The following is an 18,335-nucleotide window of genomic DNA, read 5'->3' on the forward strand; positions in this document are numbered from 1 at the left end:
ACAATAATCAAACTGTCATCATGAAGAGAAACCCTTGAAAGCAGCAATATCATCACAGATCAGGAATCTCCAATAAGATTAGCAGCAGGTTTCTTATCACAAACCAAGGAGGACAGAAGGCAGAGTGTTGATATATTTGAAGTGCTAAAAGAAAGAGACTGTCAGCTAAGACACTAAGACTTCTATGTCTATCAAAACTATCATTCAAAAATGAAGGAGAATTTAAGGCATTCCAGATAAATAAAAACAGACAGAATTTGTCACTAGCAGACCTGTCCAACAGGAAAAATTAGAGAGTATTTCAGGCTAAAATGAAAGGACACCAAACTGCTACTCAAAACCATGTAAATAAATAAAGAACCCAGGTAAAGATAACTACATAGTTAAATATATATAAACTACAGCATAAATTTATTTTTTCTTTTTAACTGTTTTTTCTCCTCTTTGATTTAAAAGGCAATTTCATAAGGCAATAATTGTAAGTCTGTATTGATGGGCATGCAATGTTTAATGCTTTAATTTTTATGACAATATCTACACAAATAAGGGTGCATAGAATGGAGAAAAATTGGAGCACTGTTTTTTGTATTATGCTGTAATTAAATTGGCATGAATTTGAACCAGTTTGTTTTAAGTTAAGATGTTAATTGTCACTGCCACGGCAACTACTAAGAAAATAACTTAAAAAAATACAGTAAAAGAAATGACAAGATAATTAAAAGGTACACCAGAAAGTATCTTTTTAACACAAAATAAGGCAATAATGGATGACTAAAAGAACAAAAAGGCATAAGGCATATAAAAAATAAATTTCAAAATGGCAGACACAAATCCTGCTTGACCAGTAATTGCATTAAATATAAGTGAATTAAACAGCATAATGGATTTTAAAAAATGATACAACTATATTCTGGCCACAAGAGACATACTTTAGATTCAAAGTCACAAATATGTCAAAAGTTAAAGAATGGAAAAAGATATACCATGCAAATAGTAATCAAAAGAGAGCTGGAGAGGCTATTCTAATATCAGACAAAATAGACTTTAAGACAAAATTGTTGCTAGAGATAAAGGAATACATTTAATAATATAACAGTGTCAATCCAACAAGAAGATATGAAAATTATAAATGTATATGCACCCACGAAGAGAATGTCAAAACACGTGAAGCAAAAATTGACAGAAAAGCCTATGTGATGGGAGATATTGTGGCCATCTTTAGAAAATATAATCTGCCACATGCACTGGAAAAATTACACTACGTTTAGTATTCACATTATCTTGTTCTAGTAAGTCTCATTTAGATATCTGTTATAGAAATTAATGGACTGATTATCCCTCAAATCTCAAGATCATTTATTAAGACTTCACATTAGCATCCAAAGGCTGAGGAGGTGCAGAGTTCATATGATACAGCTCATATAATTTTAAAAAGAAAGTATCCTTTTATCTAGGTTTTTCATCTTTTATATATAAGCCTGCCTTCCCCTAGAGGTCTAGATGTGATGTATTGATAGCCAGCTATTGAGGACTGTAGGTGAATTTACTCACCTCTGAGTTCTAGAGGCAAATTCTTATGGTCAACCAGGAAGCTGAGGCTTCCTTCATTGAACATTTAGAATGCTGTTTTTCACCCAACAGTTGATATAGTCCATCTCATACTCATAAATTGTTCCCACAAGGGGACAGTATATATCAAAACAGACTAGGTGCAGTGGCTCACGCCTGTAATCCCAACACTTTGGGAGGCAGAGGAGAGCAGATCACCTGAGGTTGGGAGTTCGAGACCAGCCTGGCCAACATGGAGAAACCCCGTCTCTACTAAAAAAAAAAAAAAAAAAAAAAAATACAAAAATTAGCTGGGCATAGTGGCAAGTGACTGTAATCTCAGGTACTTGGGAGGCTGAGGCAGGAGAATTGCTTGAACCCGGGAGGCAGAGGTTGCAGTGAACCGAGGTCATGCCACTGCACTCCAGCCTGGGCAACAGAGCAAGACTCTGTCTCAAAAAAAAAAAAAAAAAAAAAAGTACGTTGATAGATGTGATAGGTACATTTTCTAGAAATTCTCCCCATGAATCCAGGTCCCAATCCCCAGGACCTGTGAATGTAATTGGGTATGAAACTTGTGATTGAGTCTTGATTCATACATTGAGTCTTGTCACAACGATGTTACTTCATAACACAGTTGTAAAGGTAAGCTATCAGGGTATCGAGTAGCCTAATCTAAACACATGGGCCCTTAAAGTAGAGAATTTTCTCCAACTGCTGGCAGAAGAAGAGGGCAGACGGGAATATCAGAGACATTCAAAACGCAAGGCGGCTTTGATTCACCACCATTCCTAGCTTTGAAGATGAAGGGGACCACATGAAAACTGTGGATGGCCTCTACAAGCTGAGGGAGGCTGTCAGCTGCCAGTCAGAAAAGGAAGGGGGACCTCAGTCCTACAACTGCAAGAAAATGAATTCTGCCAACAACTTAAATGAACTTTAGGTTGAAGGAGATTCTCCCCCATAGGCTCTTGAAAAGAGCTCAGCCAGCCAACATCTTGTGAAACTCAGCAGAAAATCTAGCCACGTCCACCCAGAATTATGGCCTACATAACTGTGAGGTACTAAACGAGTGTTCTTACAAACTGCTCAGTTTATGGTAATTTGTTACACATCCATGGCAAACTAATACAGTGGATCAACAGAGTACCAACGTGGAATCCCCATTAATTCTTATCTTTCTTCTTCCAATGATCACATGAGTGAGCTACACAGATGTTGTATATAAAGCAAATGTGAAGATGTCTATGACAAGCGATGGGCATTGCAAATTCAGGGATTTCCCCAACACAGACAGAAAGTCTATGGATTTAATGATTGTTGCATATGTGATACAGGTTTTATTATTGCGTCAAAACATTATGTTTCATTATGGAAGGGGGTTGGGCTGTAATCCTGGCTGGAGGGTATATGAACTAAGACAATATTCCTACATAGATGATTGGGGGAATATGTGAGAAATGAATACATGATATATGTGCACAATTTCAACTTTATTTTTACTGCAGCAGATAATGATAAGATGTATTTTCACTGAGCCTGTAGAACTTAAAGGGCTTGTCCAGGGAGATTTTTGAATGTACAGTTTTGGAAACCTTTTCAGAAAATGAATAGAGAAACTTATCTATGGTTGTCCTTTATTGTCCAATCTTCCCTCATTGAAAATAACCCTTTGTCAGGCACTGGTGATAACTATCAAATTGTTAGTCATTCTGTAGCCCCACTAAAGTAGAAAATCTTTCTGCTCTCGGATGCTGCATCTCTCTAATAGTAGCAGCCTAACCTTGCACCTTGACATGAATCAACTCGTGGCTGGCTTTAAAATACTTAAGCAAATGCTTATTTGCATGGAATTTTTCATTTCTTTATACTATATCCCCCTGTTGTTCATAAAGTCACATGCTTTAAAACTTTGGTTTGAATGGAAAAGAAACTTAAAGATACAAAGAGCTGAGGTTGATCTCTAACCCACAAAATAAGAATTTTCCATCTCTGCCATTCATTGTGTCATTTTGTTGTGTTCTCTCTCTCTGTCTCTCTTTCTCTCTCTCCCCCCTCACTCCTTTCCTCCTTCCTTCCTTCTTCAGCCTCCTCCCTTGCCCCTGTTTTAAATATATATTCCTATCCCATTGTAATGCCAAAATGCTTTAGACTGAGCATAACCTTCACTTGAGCTTTTTCCCTTTTATCAGCTAAGCTTGGAAATTTTCAAAGGTTAGATATGGTTAGTTACTGTGAAATACTAAGACCTTCTGGCAATTGTCCTTTCATCCAAATGAAGGGTTGAACTTTCAAACAGTTCATTTACTAGGTACTGCACCTATTCAAATGAGCCTGCATTAATACAAAAATTTTTGAAACAAAGTTGTTGAGATTGTTTGAAAAATGGCCAGGCGCGGTGGCTCACACCTGTAATCCCAGCACTTTGGGAGGCCGAGGCAGGCAGATCACCTGAGGTCGGGAGTTTGAGACCAGACTGACCAACATGGAGAAACCACGTCTCTACTAAAAATACCCAAAAAACTAGCTGGGTGTGGTGGCAGGTGCTTGTAATCTCAGCTACTCGGGAGGCTGAGGCAGGAGAATCGCTTGAACTTGGAAGGCAGAGGTTGCGGTGAGCTGAGATCACACCATTGCGCTCCAGCCTGGGCAACAAGCAAACCTCCTTCTAATAAAAAAAGAAAAAAAAAAAAAGAAAGATAACCCATTCCACAAGAAGAAGATCAGTTTCCTTACAAGCAGGTTATTCTCTTAGTCACAAATTTATACCTAGGCTTAACTTCTTCCTAAGTTTTAGCTTTATCTTTACTCTTCTATCCTTCCTCTGCTGTGCTGGTGCTGCGGTAGAAATTATCTAGAGGAAGACCTGTATAGGGCAGCGGCAGGGCCTAGCTTAAGATGAGACCTGGAGAGTATTGCTAATAATTACAACAGGAAATGGAAAGGCTATCTTAGAATATTTTATGTGCTATTCATTGTCATCCTAGGTGCACTGGCTGAGCGCCATCAATTATACACATTAATGCAATTAGTCAAGATACAGAAGCTTGTATTCCAAATGAAAATTTCCTACATCTGAGGCATCTGTGTAAAAGGTAAGATGTGCTACATTTCCAAAACTGTGTCTAAAATTCTATTTACAATGGATTACGAACTCAATACCCCTAGAGGCAAGGCAGGTGGACAATAAGGAAATGGTGATAACTATGATAAATTGGGTGTGTCTGCCCTATCTTTTTGTCTTGTTTTGTTTTGAGATAGAGTCTCCCTCTGTTGCCCAGGCTGGAGTGCAGTGGCGCAATCTTGGCTCGCTGCAACCTCTGCCTGCCAGGTTCAAGCGATTCTCCTGCCTCAGCCTCCTTGAGTAGCTGGGACTACAGGCGTGCGCCACCATGCCCAGCTAATTTGTTTTTGTATTTTTAGTAGAGATGAGGTTTCACCATGTTGGTCAGGCTAGTCTCAAACTCTTGACCTCAGGTGATCCGCCCGCCTCAGCCTCCCAAAATGCTGGGATTATAGGTGTGAGCCACCGCACCAGGCTGTGTCCACCCTATCTTAAGGAGATAGCCATTCTCCAACCTCTGCCTTTTGTTGCCACACAGATTCTGAGACCACTGTTGCCTGATCCTGATTCTTGAAAGAGGAAGCAGAAACATGGACTATTTTATTTGAATTCCCCCATATGTAAGTGCTTATTCTTTTTTCATACAAATGAAACATAATAGACAAGACAAACAAAACACTCCTATAGGCTGGATTTAGCCACTGGATCGTTAATATCAAGGTGACCATTAAAATCAAGGAGTCTCACGGGAGACGGAACTTGCAGTGAGCCGAGATTGCGCCACTGCACTCCAGCCTGGGTGACAGAGCAAGACTCCATCTCAAAAAAAAAAAAAAAAAAAAAAATCAAGGGTTCCCAGTGATCTCGTTTCCCACATTGGTCCTCTCTCTTTTACTAGGTATACATGTTTAGTATACAAACAAGTATTTTCAGTTAGGGATAGGTGTGTGTGTATATATATATATATATATATATGTATGTATATAATTGGTGCAAGGATGTTATCTTTTGCATGAAAATCAATCTAGGTGTATGAACTGGGCCTGTAAAATTTATTGGAAGTCAGTAATAAATAAATATGACCACTGTGTTTATTTTACTGTCTTCCGATTAAATTTTGTGTTGACTCTGGGGTAAATTATCTGATATGCTGCAATGGGATATTTCCAGAAGACTTATTTGGAAAACCTGATTAGAACCCAGTAGAGGGTAAATGACAGAGTCCAGTGAAAGAAATCATTCTTGGAGGCAGTTGTTTTCACTCTTCATGACTATTTCTAGAAATAAGCTTTAGGGAAGGATGTTGCTTAACTAGGGCTTACTATAGAGGGATTTTCCTGTTCCTACTGGCAATTTATGTGGTTACTATGAATCAGTGGTAGAATTAGATGAATTTGTTGACTGAATCAATTGGAGTTTCTGTTTGTTTTAAATCAGGCATACAATATATCATCCCTTGCAATGACATTTAAATAGAGATTTAGAATCACTGGATTATTAAATGTAAGTGTCATACAGACAAGTAAAATGCATCAACTTCAGGGATTCCCTGCCAGAAAGTCATGCTTACTGGATTCATTGCACAGCCGTATCTGGGACCAGCTTCTCACCACATCCAGCTTGTGCAGGGACAATCCCAGAAAGAAATGTAGTGGCTGATTACAATTTTGGAGTGTATTTCCTGAGACCCCTTACCCCTTTCTGACCATGTAATTCATCATTGACATTAACATAATAAAGATGATTGAGGTAATAAAGCCTAGATCTTTAACATATGAAGTTCAGAGACCATAGCAGAGGCTGTTGGTGCCCTACCATCCCTTCCGTGTTCACCTGGACATGCAAAAGGCTGCTTGCTGCAAAAACCTGCTACTGTTACTCTCTGTCTGAGGGCTTTTTTCCCCTATGGTCAAAGAGGCAAGCTCTCCTTGTGTCTAGGATAAGGTCCCCAGAAGTAGCCTTTAACCAATGACTGATGGGAAGCTGATGGATAAAAACACCCCAACTTCTTTGGCTGTCAAATTATGTATCTCTAAGACGTGACTTTGCATTTCCAGCAAGTTCCCATGTGATGCTTATCCTGCTGGCCAGGGACTACACTGTGAGAACCACTGTACTAAAGACATTGAGCCACATCAAGGACTGAAGCATTTTAGGATTTGATCACATGTTCTTTTCATAGAATAATTTTCTAAAATCTATTTTTAGTTATGCCTCCTACCCATGGAAGTCAATTACTTGAAATAACTTGTAGGGAAAAAAAACTTTTCATTTATATTTTATCTTAGCCATTCCCTTACTGTGATTTTAATTTTCTTGCTGTCAAGGTTACCGTTTTGGTAAGACTAAACTACCATTAAAAGTCATTAGTAGTATAAATTTTCTAATAATTCAGAAAAATTCCATTGTATTATTTGTGAATCTAATTGAGTTAATGAGTTTTATTCTACAAATAATATTTATAATAATAGGTCTTTCATAAACATAAGCACAAATTCTTTCATTAGTACATTTTTCCTGTATGTCAACATTTTAAATAAAGTACATGTGAATTTTATGGCATTTTTTCATTTGTGATCATATATTTCTTTAAAGGAAATAGCACATCACTTCAGATTCCTGTTAATTTTACCTGCTGTCATCTCCTACTTAAATGAGTCATGTCAAGTATTACGTGTTGCTTCTCCTGACAAGTACCTGAAAGTTGGAGCAATTTTCACACACTCTGTCCTATCCTTCTGTCATAGTTCTTTAATGCATTATGGGCAGGAAATGACTTTGACTGATGAGAAGAGTTAGTGGGAAGATGTTCAAATCAAATGGCACTTATCCTTGCCCTCCACCCCCTTATCTCTGAGAACTCCCCACAGATGGCTTACGTTGTCCTGGGCTGGTTTATGGTATAGCACCATTCTCTGCTAAGCTCTTGAACACCAGCTCATCTGCTTAATTCCAGGTCTTCTCTATCCGTTCTGGGCTCTCCTATCCTCTTCCACATTGCTGTGCTTCACTTCTCCCTTTTTTCAAATAAAACTAACGTATGGCTTTTGTGTGTGTCCGATTTCTAAATCTTGGAAATAACAGGGAAGGGAAAAAATCGTGACAACCCAGCCCAGTACCACAAACTTACAACAGAATATCATGCCACCATGTTCTCAGTTCTTTAGCTATGCCCAATCACAGAGAATTTCTCCTCAGGCCTCCATATTGCTTATATCTTTGCCTCTTCCTCTTTCTCTCCCCTGCTTTCATCCCTTCCTCCCTTCTTGCTGGCCTCCCTCCTGGCCACCTTAGTCTCTCTTACTCTGTTTCATGGTGTAATCTGGCTCTCATTCATTTAAACTTTGAGCATGGGTCCTCACATTTCTCTATGAACAAGTCAGTCAAGGCCCATCATCAAAGTATTTTTCTAAACAAAAGAGCTATCTACCTCTGAGAAGATTTGAATCATTCCCCTAGAGAGGATGAAGTGACCATAGTCAGTATTGTTTTAAGTACCATTTTAAATTCTCACTACATTTGTTAAAGGGAAGACAATAGGGAGGCTTACTGCTGAGAGTATTTTTGTGAATTGACACAGGTTTGGAAAGGAAAACTAAGGTGAATTAGGAAGTGCATTGCTAGCTTATGTTAAAGAAGAAAATGTTTAAGGACTCTTGCTAAAGATGGTAATGAAGGCTTTATTTGGGGAGAGACTATTGGCTATAGGTAGAGGAACCACTGCAATAAAGTCTTGAAATGGGGGAAGGAGATTGGGCTTAACTCTGACTCCAATAAGGACAAGTGGGGATTTACAGCCAAGGAGCAGGGTGAGGGTCAGGGGGTGGAAAATTACTAAAAGGAAATCTCAGGGTAAGGGTGACTCTTACTAGACCAACTCAACATAACTCCTGCTGAAGGCTGGCCAGGGTGATTTGATATCGAGGATGGGGGTTGAGAAATTTGATGATACAAAGTGTGGGGGATTTTCAGTAAACTAACTTAGCCTCATTCTTGCTTATACTTGATTCTACAGGGACAAAGAGGGAAGCCCAAGGTCAGAACTAGGTTAAAGGAGAGAGTCGTTGTTACTTAGAAGTCAGATTCCTCGTTCTAGCTCTGCTTCTGTCTGGCAGCGTGGTCTTTAACAAGCCACTTAATGGCTCCCAGCCTGTGTTTCATTTGTAAATCGAAAGAATTTGTTCTGTGTCTTTCAAGCTGAAGCACAAGCCTAAACAAAACAAACAAAAATTCACCATGGCTACTGTTGAAGCAAGGGAGGAGTCCAGACCTACCCCTTTATTTTTTTCTCTTCCATGGCCTCAGCGGCACAGTTCTGAACACACTAATCTAGATGGTTTTCATAAACAATTGTTCCCTGCTTTTCTGGAGCTTTTAATCAAAATTCAGTTTACTATAAATGCTCCTCATATGTCAGGCAGAAGCCTCTCAGGTGGAAGCCTGAGAAAGGAACTTCCCATGGCCTGACATAGCTGAGGAATTTTGGAGCATAGTCATTTCATGTTTATTTATGGATTGTTTATGGCCCTAGGCTAAGCTATAACCAAATCTTCTTACTCCCCATCCTATGTATTCCTAATATTTAAAAGTCTATCGCAGGTCTGGTCTGTTTTGGAAATGATGTACCTGTTGAAAAAGTTTTTTTTTTTTTTCTGGGAAAAGAGTCTGGGGGTCATTTTGATTGAGATTTGACATTTGGCAATAATTGATGAGTATGTTTTTTATCTTAAAATGCCTGTGTAATTGATAATATACTTAAAGAAATCTATTACATTAGCAGGTGATTCCATGAAGAAGGCAGAAATCACTTAAACCTCTATAGCAGGAATTTGTGACATACCACAAAACTGCCCCAACCCCTTGGGAACTTGATTTCCATTCATTTGTGGAGATGAATCCCCTGCACTTGCCAGAGACCCATGCCAAGTGGGCAGTGGGGCAAAAAATGGAGGGTCATTCCATGAATGCAGGCACAACTGAAAGTAAGTTAACACCTCCAGAGACAATCCTTAGCCAATGGTGAGTAGGAGTAGGTAGATTAATGCCCCAGCCACCCCTACCTTTGATGGTATAATTTTGAAGAGCATTGTGTGCAGTTCTTCACAGTATCCTCAAGGAGACTGAGTCCCATTTTTCTGTAGAAGTAGAATACATTTGATTTTTTCTTCCTTTCTCTGTCTCACTTTCTCTATCTCACACTTTTGCATCCTGGGATTACCTCATAAATACTTATCTGCCTCCAAGTCCTTGCCTCAGGGTCTACTTTTGGGGGAACCCAAATTAAACTAACTTCCAATGCTGGTACAACTTCCTATACTAATAATTAAATAGATGGTAGACTGATTTCAAAGCAAAGCTTTTGCATTCTGCAACTACTCTTAACTTTACATATATGTTATTGTTTCAATAAATTGTACTGTGTTCTTGAGAATACAATCTGAAGCGAAGCAGAGATATAGGTACAGTAGTTCTATTTTTACAAGAATTATAAATTGAGATAACTGTGAATTATATGATTTTAGAATTTACCTTTTTAGCCTTCATGGAGCAAGTTTGTTGAGGGTTTTTAATTCAGTAAGAAGAAAAATACGATGTGGTTTTATTTTTGTCAGTTAACTGTCCCCCAACTGTGTCAACACCCCTTTCCCAAAGATTTGATACTAACTTTATGACATCTTAGTCAGATTCCATGACTCTCATCTTACTTTGTATTCCTGGAAATAATCATTTTATTTCAGAAAATTATTTTCTCCTCAGTGGGATGGGAGGGAATAATCAGTCTCCATGAACAGTGCCCAAAAGACTGGTGACTTTTCCACCTTCTGCATAGTTCTCCAGTCTCGATGGGAAAGCAGGGTGGTGTTGGTTGATGATAAGGGTGGCACTGTCCTTGCACCTTCCAATAGACCTGATCTCCACTGTTGGTGGCTCACTGAAGACTCAATGAACTCAGAGCGTGTCTTCAAATTGGGCCTTAAAATCCCATCTGCATCCTGTTGTGGTATGTTTACTTAATCTTAACAGTAAACAAATTTGTACTTCCTGAGTTCACATCAGCAAGTCTGTTATTAGAAGTCAGTTTGAGTTTTAGAAATTTATTAGGTATGGTTTACTCATGAGTAAATGAGAGTTGGCTAAAACAGGTGGAATGACAAAATCAGAAGCATCAAAAATCATGGCTATAGTCACCTTATGACCATCCAGAATTAGAAGGCTCTATGCAGAGATCTGAGAAATGGCAACAAATGAAAGTGCCAGCATCTTTAGTTCAGCATTTGTAGCTGTGGAGTATGTAGATTCACATTTACCTGAGAGTCCTCTGCAAGAACCATTTTAAAACGCTTGGAATTGTATGTTAATAATTATACTATGTTCTAGATTGCAACACGGGGATCTGCTATTATTCATGAAACCTTTTATTTCTTGTTCTTTTTACCTGGATTTCTATTTCAATTTATACCTTGCATTAAAAAGAATAACACTGAAAAATATAAAACAGAGACATGGGAAAACCAATGGAAATGCTTTAAATTACTTCTCTTTAATCAATTTTATATCCAGCTGCTTTTATGTGTGGAACCTATTTTTATTATTATTATTATTATTATACTTTAGGTTTTATGGTACATGTGCGCAATGTGCAGGTAAGTTACATATGTATACCTGTGCCATGCTGGTGCGCTGCACCCACTAACTCGTCATCTAGCATTAGGTATATCTCCCAATGCTATCCCTCCCCCCTCCCCCCACCCCACAACAGTCCCCGAAGTGTGATGTTCCCCTTCCTGTGTCCATGTGTTCTCATTGTTCAATTCCCACCTATGAGTGAGAATATGCGATGTTTGGTTTCTTGTTCTTGCGATAGTTAACTGAGAATGATGATTTCCAATTTCATCCATGTCCCTACAAAGGACATGAACTCATCCTTTTTTATGGCTGCATAGTGTTCCATGGTGTATATGTGCCACATTTTCTTAATCCAGTCTATCATTGTTGGACATTTGGCTTGGTTCCAAGTCTTTGCTATTGTGAATAATGCCGCAATAAACATACGTGTGCATGTGTCTTTATAGCAGCATGATTTATGGTCCTTTGGGTATATACCCAGTAATGGGATGGCTGGGTCGAATGGAATTTCTAGTTCTAGATCCCTGAGGAATCGCCACACTGACTTCCACAAGGGTTGAACTAGTTTACAGTCCCACCAACAGTGTAAAAGTGTTCCTGTTTCTCCACATCCTCTCCAGCACCTGTTGTTTCCTGACTTTTTAATGATTGCCATTCTAACTGGTGTGAGATGGTATCTCATTGTGGTTTTGATTTGCATTTCTCTGATGGCCAGTGATGGTGAGCATTTTTTCATGTGTTTTTTGGCTGCATAAATGTCTTCTTTTGAGAAGTGTCTGTTCATGTCCTTCGCCCACTTTTTGATGGGGTTGTTTGTTTTTTTCTTGTAAATTTGTTGGAGTTCATTGTAGATTCTGGATATTAGCCCTTTGTCAGATGAGTAGGTTGCAAAAATTTTCTCCCATTTTGTAGGTTGCCTGTTCACTCTGATGGTAGTTTCCTTTGCTGTGCAGAAGCTCTTTAGTTTAATTAGATCCCATTTGTCAATTTTGGCTTTTGTTGCCATTGCTTTTGGTGTTTTAGACATGAAGTCCTTGCCCATGCCTATATCCTGAATGGTAATGCCTAGGTTTTCTTCTAGGGTTTTTATGGTTTTAGGTCTAACATTTAAGTCTTTAATCCATCTTGAATTGATTTTTGTATAAGGTGTAAGGAAGGGATCCAGTTTCAGCTTTCTGCATATGGCTAGCCAGTTTTCCCAGCACCATTTATTAAATAGGGAATCCTTTCCCCATTTTTTCTTTTTCTCAGGTTTGTCAAAGATCAGATAGTTGTAGATATGTGGCATTATTTCTGACGGCTCTGTTCTGTTCCATTGATCTATACCTCTGTTTTGGTACCAGTACCATGCTGTTTTGGTTACTGTAGCCTTGTAGTATAGTTTGAAGTCAGGTAGTGTGATGCCTCCAGCTTTGTTCTTTTGGCTTAGGATTGACTTGGCGATGCGGGCTCTTTTTTGGTTCCATATGAACTTTAAAGTAGTTTTTTCCAATTCCGTGAAGAAAGTCATTGGTAGCTTAATGGGGATGGCATTGAATCTGTAAATTACCTTGGGAAGGATGGCCATTTTCACGATATTGATTCTTCCTACCCATGAGCATGGAATGTTCTTCCATTTGTTTGTATCCTCTTTTATTTCCTTGAGCAGTGGTTTGTAGTTCTCCTTGAAGAGGTCCTTCACATCCCTTGTAAGTTGGATTCCTAGGTATTTTATTCTCTTTGAAGCAATTGTGAATGGGAGTTCACTCATGATTTGGCTCTCTGTTTGTCTGTTATTGATGTATAAGAATGCTTGTGATTTTTGTACATTGATTTTGTATCCTGAGACTTTGCTGAAGTTGCTTATCAGCTTAAGGAGATTTTGGGCTGAGACAATGGGGTTTTCTAGATATACTATCATGTCATCTGCAAACAGGGACAATTTGACTTCCTCTTTTCCTAATTGAATACCCTTGATTTCCTTCTCCTGCCTGATTGCCCTGGCCAGAACTTCCAACACTATGTTGAATAGAAGTGGTGAGAGAGGGCATCCCTGTCTTGTGCCAGTTTTCAAAGGGAATGCTTCCAGTTTTTGCCCATTCAGTATGATATTGGCTGTGGGTTTGTCATAGATAGCTCTTATTATTTTGAGATACGTCCCATCAATACCTAATTTCTTGAGAGTTTTTAGCATGAAGGGTTGTTGAATTTTTTCAAAGGCCTTTTCTGCATCTATTGAGATAATCATGTGGTTTTTGTCTTTGGTTCTGTTTACATGCTGGATTACATTTATTGATTTGTGTATATTGAACCAGCCTTGCATCCCAGGGATGAAGCCCACTTGATCATGGTGGATAAGCTTTTTGATGTGCTGCTGGATTCTGTTTGCCAGTATTTTATTGAGGATTTTTGCATCAATGTTCATCAAGGATATTGGTCTAAAATTCTCTTTTTTTGTTGTGTCTCTGCCAGGCTTTGGTATCAGGATGATGCTGGCCTCATAAAATGAGTTAGGGAGGATTCCCTCTTTTTCTATTGATTGGAATAGTTTCAGAAGGAATGGTACCAGCTCCTACTTGTACCTCTGGTAGAATTCGGCTGTGAACCCCTCTGGTCCTGGACTTTTTTTGGTTGGTAAGCTATTGATTATTGCCACAATTTCAGCTCCTGCTATTGGTCTATTCAGAGATTCAACTTCTTCCTGGTTTAGTCTTGGGAGGGTGTATGTGTTGAGGAATTTATCCATTTCTTCTAGATTTTCTAGTTTATTTGCATAGAGGTGTTTGTAGTATTCTCTGATGGTAGTTTGTATTTCTGTGGGATCGGTGGTGATATCCCCTTTATCATTTTTTATTGCATCTATTTGATTCTTCTCTCTTTTTTTCTTTATTAATCTTGCTAGCGGTCTATCAATTTTGTTGATCCTTTCAAAAAACCGGCTGCTGGATTCATTAATTTTTTGAAGGGTTTTTTGTGTCTCTATTTCCTTCAGTTCTGCTCTGATTTTAGTTATTTCTTGCCTTCTGCTAGCTTTTGAATGTGTTTGCTCTTGCTTTTCTAGTTCTTTTAATTGTGATGTTAGGGTGTCAATTTTGGATCTTTCCTGCTTTCTCTTGTGGGCATTTAGTGCTATAAATTTCCCTCGACACACTGCTTTGAATGCATCCCAGAGATTCTGGTATGTTGTGTCTTGGTTCTCGTTGGTTTCAAAGAACTTCTTTATTTCTGCCTTCATTTCTTTATGTACCCAGTAGTCATTCAGGAGCAGGTTGTTCAGTTTCCATGTAGTTGAGCGGTTTTGAGTGAGATTCTTAATCCTGAGTTCTAGCTTGATTGCACTGTGATCTGAGAGATAGTTTGTTATAATTTCTGTTCTTTTACATTTATTGAGGAGAGCTTTACTTCCAAGTATGTGGTCAATTTTGGAATAGGTGTGGTGTGGTGCTGAAAAAAATGTATATTCTGTTGATTTGGGGTGGAGAGTTCTGTAGATGTCTATTAGGTCCGCTTGGTGCAGAGCTGAGTTGAATTCCTGGGTATCCTTGTTGACTTTCTGTCTCGTTGATCTGTCTAATGTTGACAGTGGGATGTTGAAGTCTCCCATTATTAATGTGTGGGAGTCTAAGTCTCTTTGTAGGTCACTCAGGACTTGCTTTATGAATCTGGGTGCTCCTGTATTGGGTGCATATATATTTAGGATAGTTAGCTCTTCTTGTTGAATTAATCCCTTTACCATTATGTAATGGCCTTCTTTGTCTCTTTTGATCTTTGTTGGTTTAAAGTCTGTTTTATCAGAGACTAGGATTGCAACCCCTGCCTTTTTTTGTTTTCCATTTGCTTGGTAGATCTTCCTCCATCCTTTTATTTTGAGCCTATGTGTGTCTCTGCACGTGAGATGGGTTTCCTGAATACAGCACACTGATGGGTCTTGAGTCTTTATCCAATTTGCCAGTCTGTGTCTTTTAATTGGAGCATTTAGTCCATTTACATTTAAAGTTAATATTGTTATGTGTGAATCTGATCCAGTCATTATGATGTTAGCTGGTTATTTTGCTCGTTAGTTGATGCAGTCTCTTCCTAGTCTCGATGGTCTTTACATTTTGGCATGATTTTGCAGTGGCTGGTACCGGTTGTGCCTTTCCATGTTTAGCGCTTCCTTCAGGAGCTCTTTTAGGGCAGGCCTGGTGGTGACAAAATCTCTCAGCATTTGCTTGTCTGTAAAGTATTTTATTTCTCTTTGACTTATGAAGCTTAGTTTGGCAGGATATGAAATTCTGGGTTGAAAATTCTTTTCTTTAAGAATGTTGAGTATTGGCCCCCACTCTCTTCTGGCTTGTAGGGTTTCTGCCGAGAGATCTGCTGTTAGTCTGATGGGCTTCCCTTTGATGGTAACCCGACCTTTCTCTCTGGCTGCCCTTAACATTTTTTCCTTCATTTCAACTTTGGTGAATCTGACAATTATGTGTCTTGGAGTTGCTCTTCTCGAGGAGTATCTTTGTGGCGTTCTCTGTATTTCCTGAATCTGAATGTTGGCCTGCCTTGCTAGATTGGGGAAGTTCTCCTGGATAATATCCTGCAGAGTGTTTTCCAACTTGTTTCCATTCTCCCCGTCACTTTCAGGTACACCAATCAGACGTAGATTTGGTCTTTTCACATAGTCCCACATTTCTTGGAGGCTTTGCTCGTTTCTTTTTATTCTTTTTTCTCTAAACTTCCCTTCTCGCTTCATTTCATTCATTTCATCTTCCAGGGCTGATACCCTTTCTTCCATTTGATTGCATCAGCTCCTGAGGCTTCTGCATTCTTCACGTAGTTCTCGAGCCTTGGTTTTCAGCTCCATCAGCTCCTTTAAGCACTTCTCTGTATTGGTTATTCTAGTTATACATTCTTCTAAATTTTTTTCAAAGTTTTCAACTTCTTTGCCTTTGGTTTGAATATCCTCCCATAGCTCGGAGTAATTTGATCGTCTGAAGCCTTCTTCTCTCAGCTCGTCAAAGTCATTCTCCGTCCAGCTTTGTTCCGTTGCTGGTGAGGAACTGCGTTCCTTTGGAGGAGGAGAGGTACTCTGCTTTTTAGAGTTTCCAGTTTTTCTGCTCTGTTTTTTCCCCATCTTTGTGGTTTTATCTACTTTTGGTCTTTGATGATGGTGATGTACAGATGGGTTTTTGGTGTGGATGTCCTTTCTGTTAGTTTTCCTTCTAACAGACAGGACCCTCAGCTGCAGGTCTGTTGGAGTACCTGGCCGGCCGTGTGAGGTGTCAGTCTGCCCCTGCTGGGGGGTGCCTCCCAGTTAGGCTGCTCGGGGGTCAGGGGTCAGGGACCCACTTGAGGAGGCAGTCTGCCCGTTCTCAGATCTCCAGCTGCATGCTGGGAGAACCACTGCTCTCCTCAAAGCTGTCAGACAGGGACATTTAAGTCTGCAGAGGTTACTGCTGTCTTTTTATTTGTCTGTGCCCTGCCCCCAGAGGTGGAGCCTACAGAGGCAGGCAAGCCTCCTTGAGCTGTGGTGGGCTCCACCCAGTTCAAGCTTCCAGGCTGCTTTGTTTACCTAAGCGAGCCTGGGCAATGGCGGGCGCCCCTCCCCCAGCCTTGCTGCCGACTTGCTGTTTGATCTCAGACTGCTGTGCTAGCAATCAGCAAGACTCCGTGGGCATAGGACCCTCTGAGCCAGGTGCGGGCTATACTCTCCTGGGGCACCGTTTCCTAAGCCCGTCGGAAAAGCACAGTATTCGGGTGCCTGTCGGAAAAGCACAGTATTCGGGTGTGAGTGGCCCGATTTTCCAGGTGCCATCTGTCACCCCTGGAAAGGGAACTCCCTGACCCCTTGCGCTTCCCGAGTGAGGCAATGCCTCACCCCTGCTTCGGCTGGCGCACGGTGCACTCACCCACTGACCTGCGCCCACTGTCTGGCACTCCCTAGTGAGATGAACACGGTACCTCAGATGGAAATGCAGAAATCACCCCTCTTCTGCATCGCTCACGCTGGGAGCTGTAGACCGGAGCTGTTCCTATTCGGCCATCTTGGCTCCTCCCCCTTGGAACCTATTATTTTACAGAGTATTTCAATATTCTTTATGATTGAAAAAGAATGACAAAATGGTATATGCTTTTGGTAAGGTGCTTTGGCTATACTACAGTCTTTGATACTACTTGGCACTATTTCTAAGCCTGTATAGATTCTTGTACCACAAAAAGAATATGCAAATAGGTTCATAAAATTCATGAAGAGTTTCAAGCTCCATTTGGAATAGAAGCTGAATGTGCACATCCTTTGGAAATTCTAATTCTTGGAACTGGATTTTTCATTGGAATCATGCTTTTGTATGATCATGTAATTAATTCTTCTTTGGACATGGGTGACAATTTATTTGATAGAAACTATTGATGCCCATCGTGGTTATGATATTCCTCTCAAAGCTTTAAATCTCATCCTTTTCTATGCTGGTTCTCAGCATCATGATTTACACCACATAAACTTCATCAGAAAGTATGCTTCTACATTTTCATGGTGGAATAGAATTTTTGGAACACACTTTCAGTTTGATGTTTATAGTGAAAATATGAAGAAATTTGAGAAAAAGCTGAATAAATATCTCACATAAACCTTCCTGAAGATACACATTTTCCTGAATTGAAACTAGTAGCTAACATTGCTTCTGGGGAGCAGAAATAAGCATGTGTCTTGGTTGCTAAGTGATAAAAGGAATATTCATAACCTCTAATTATCTTCCTAGTGGAGACTTTTTCTACTTTACACACAAATTCTGTATATGTAGGAATACACAGATAATAAGTATTTCCTGCAAAACTAGTCCCCTCATCACCTCATTGCCTTACTCTCTCTCTTGCCCCACTTTCTTCTCTCCCTCATTTCCTCCTCTCCTTAAACTTTCCTCTTTCATTCACTGTCCCTTATTTCTCCCTCACTTCTGAGGGGCCAAATTGATTGTCTTCGTATTATAAGGCTCACCCTTTTCTTGATAATCTCTGGTCAATCAGCTTCATTCAGTGATTGCTTTGTGAATATTCCTGTGCATCATAAGACATTTCCTATTTCCATCTGATATGGTTTGGCTCTGTGTCCCTACCAAAATCTCACCTCAAATTGTAATCCCCA

At 39.6% G+C, this 18,335-nt stretch overlaps 1 protein-coding gene and 1 pseudogene across 13 annotated transcripts in view; both read left to right on the top strand.

Annotated features, from left to right (window-relative positions):
* Positions 1-18,335, top strand: part of SYTL5 (synaptotagmin like 5) — a 242,492-nt gene that overhangs the window by 29,361 nt on the left and 194,796 nt on the right. For 10 of the 13 annotated variants that reach the window (XM_054544445.2, XM_054544453.2, XM_063721209.1 and 7 more), the window contains exons 2-3: positions 4,536-4,643; positions 5,151-5,232. The exons of the other annotated variants lie outside the window; for them this stretch is intronic. The gene's annotated coding sequence lies outside the window, so the exon portion shown is untranslated. The remainder of the gene's footprint in view (positions 1-4,535; positions 4,644-5,150; positions 5,233-18,335) is intronic. 13 annotated transcript variants of the gene reach the window in all.
* Positions 10,786-17,820, top strand: LOC100432381 (methylsterol monooxygenase 1-like; annotated as a pseudogene).

This window comes from Pongo abelii, chromosome X (genome assembly GCF_028885655.2).
Source record: "Pongo abelii isolate AG06213 chromosome X, NHGRI_mPonAbe1-v2.0_pri, whole genome shotgun sequence".
NCBI classification, from domain to species: Eukaryota; Metazoa; Chordata; class Mammalia; order Primates; family Hominidae; genus Pongo; species Pongo abelii.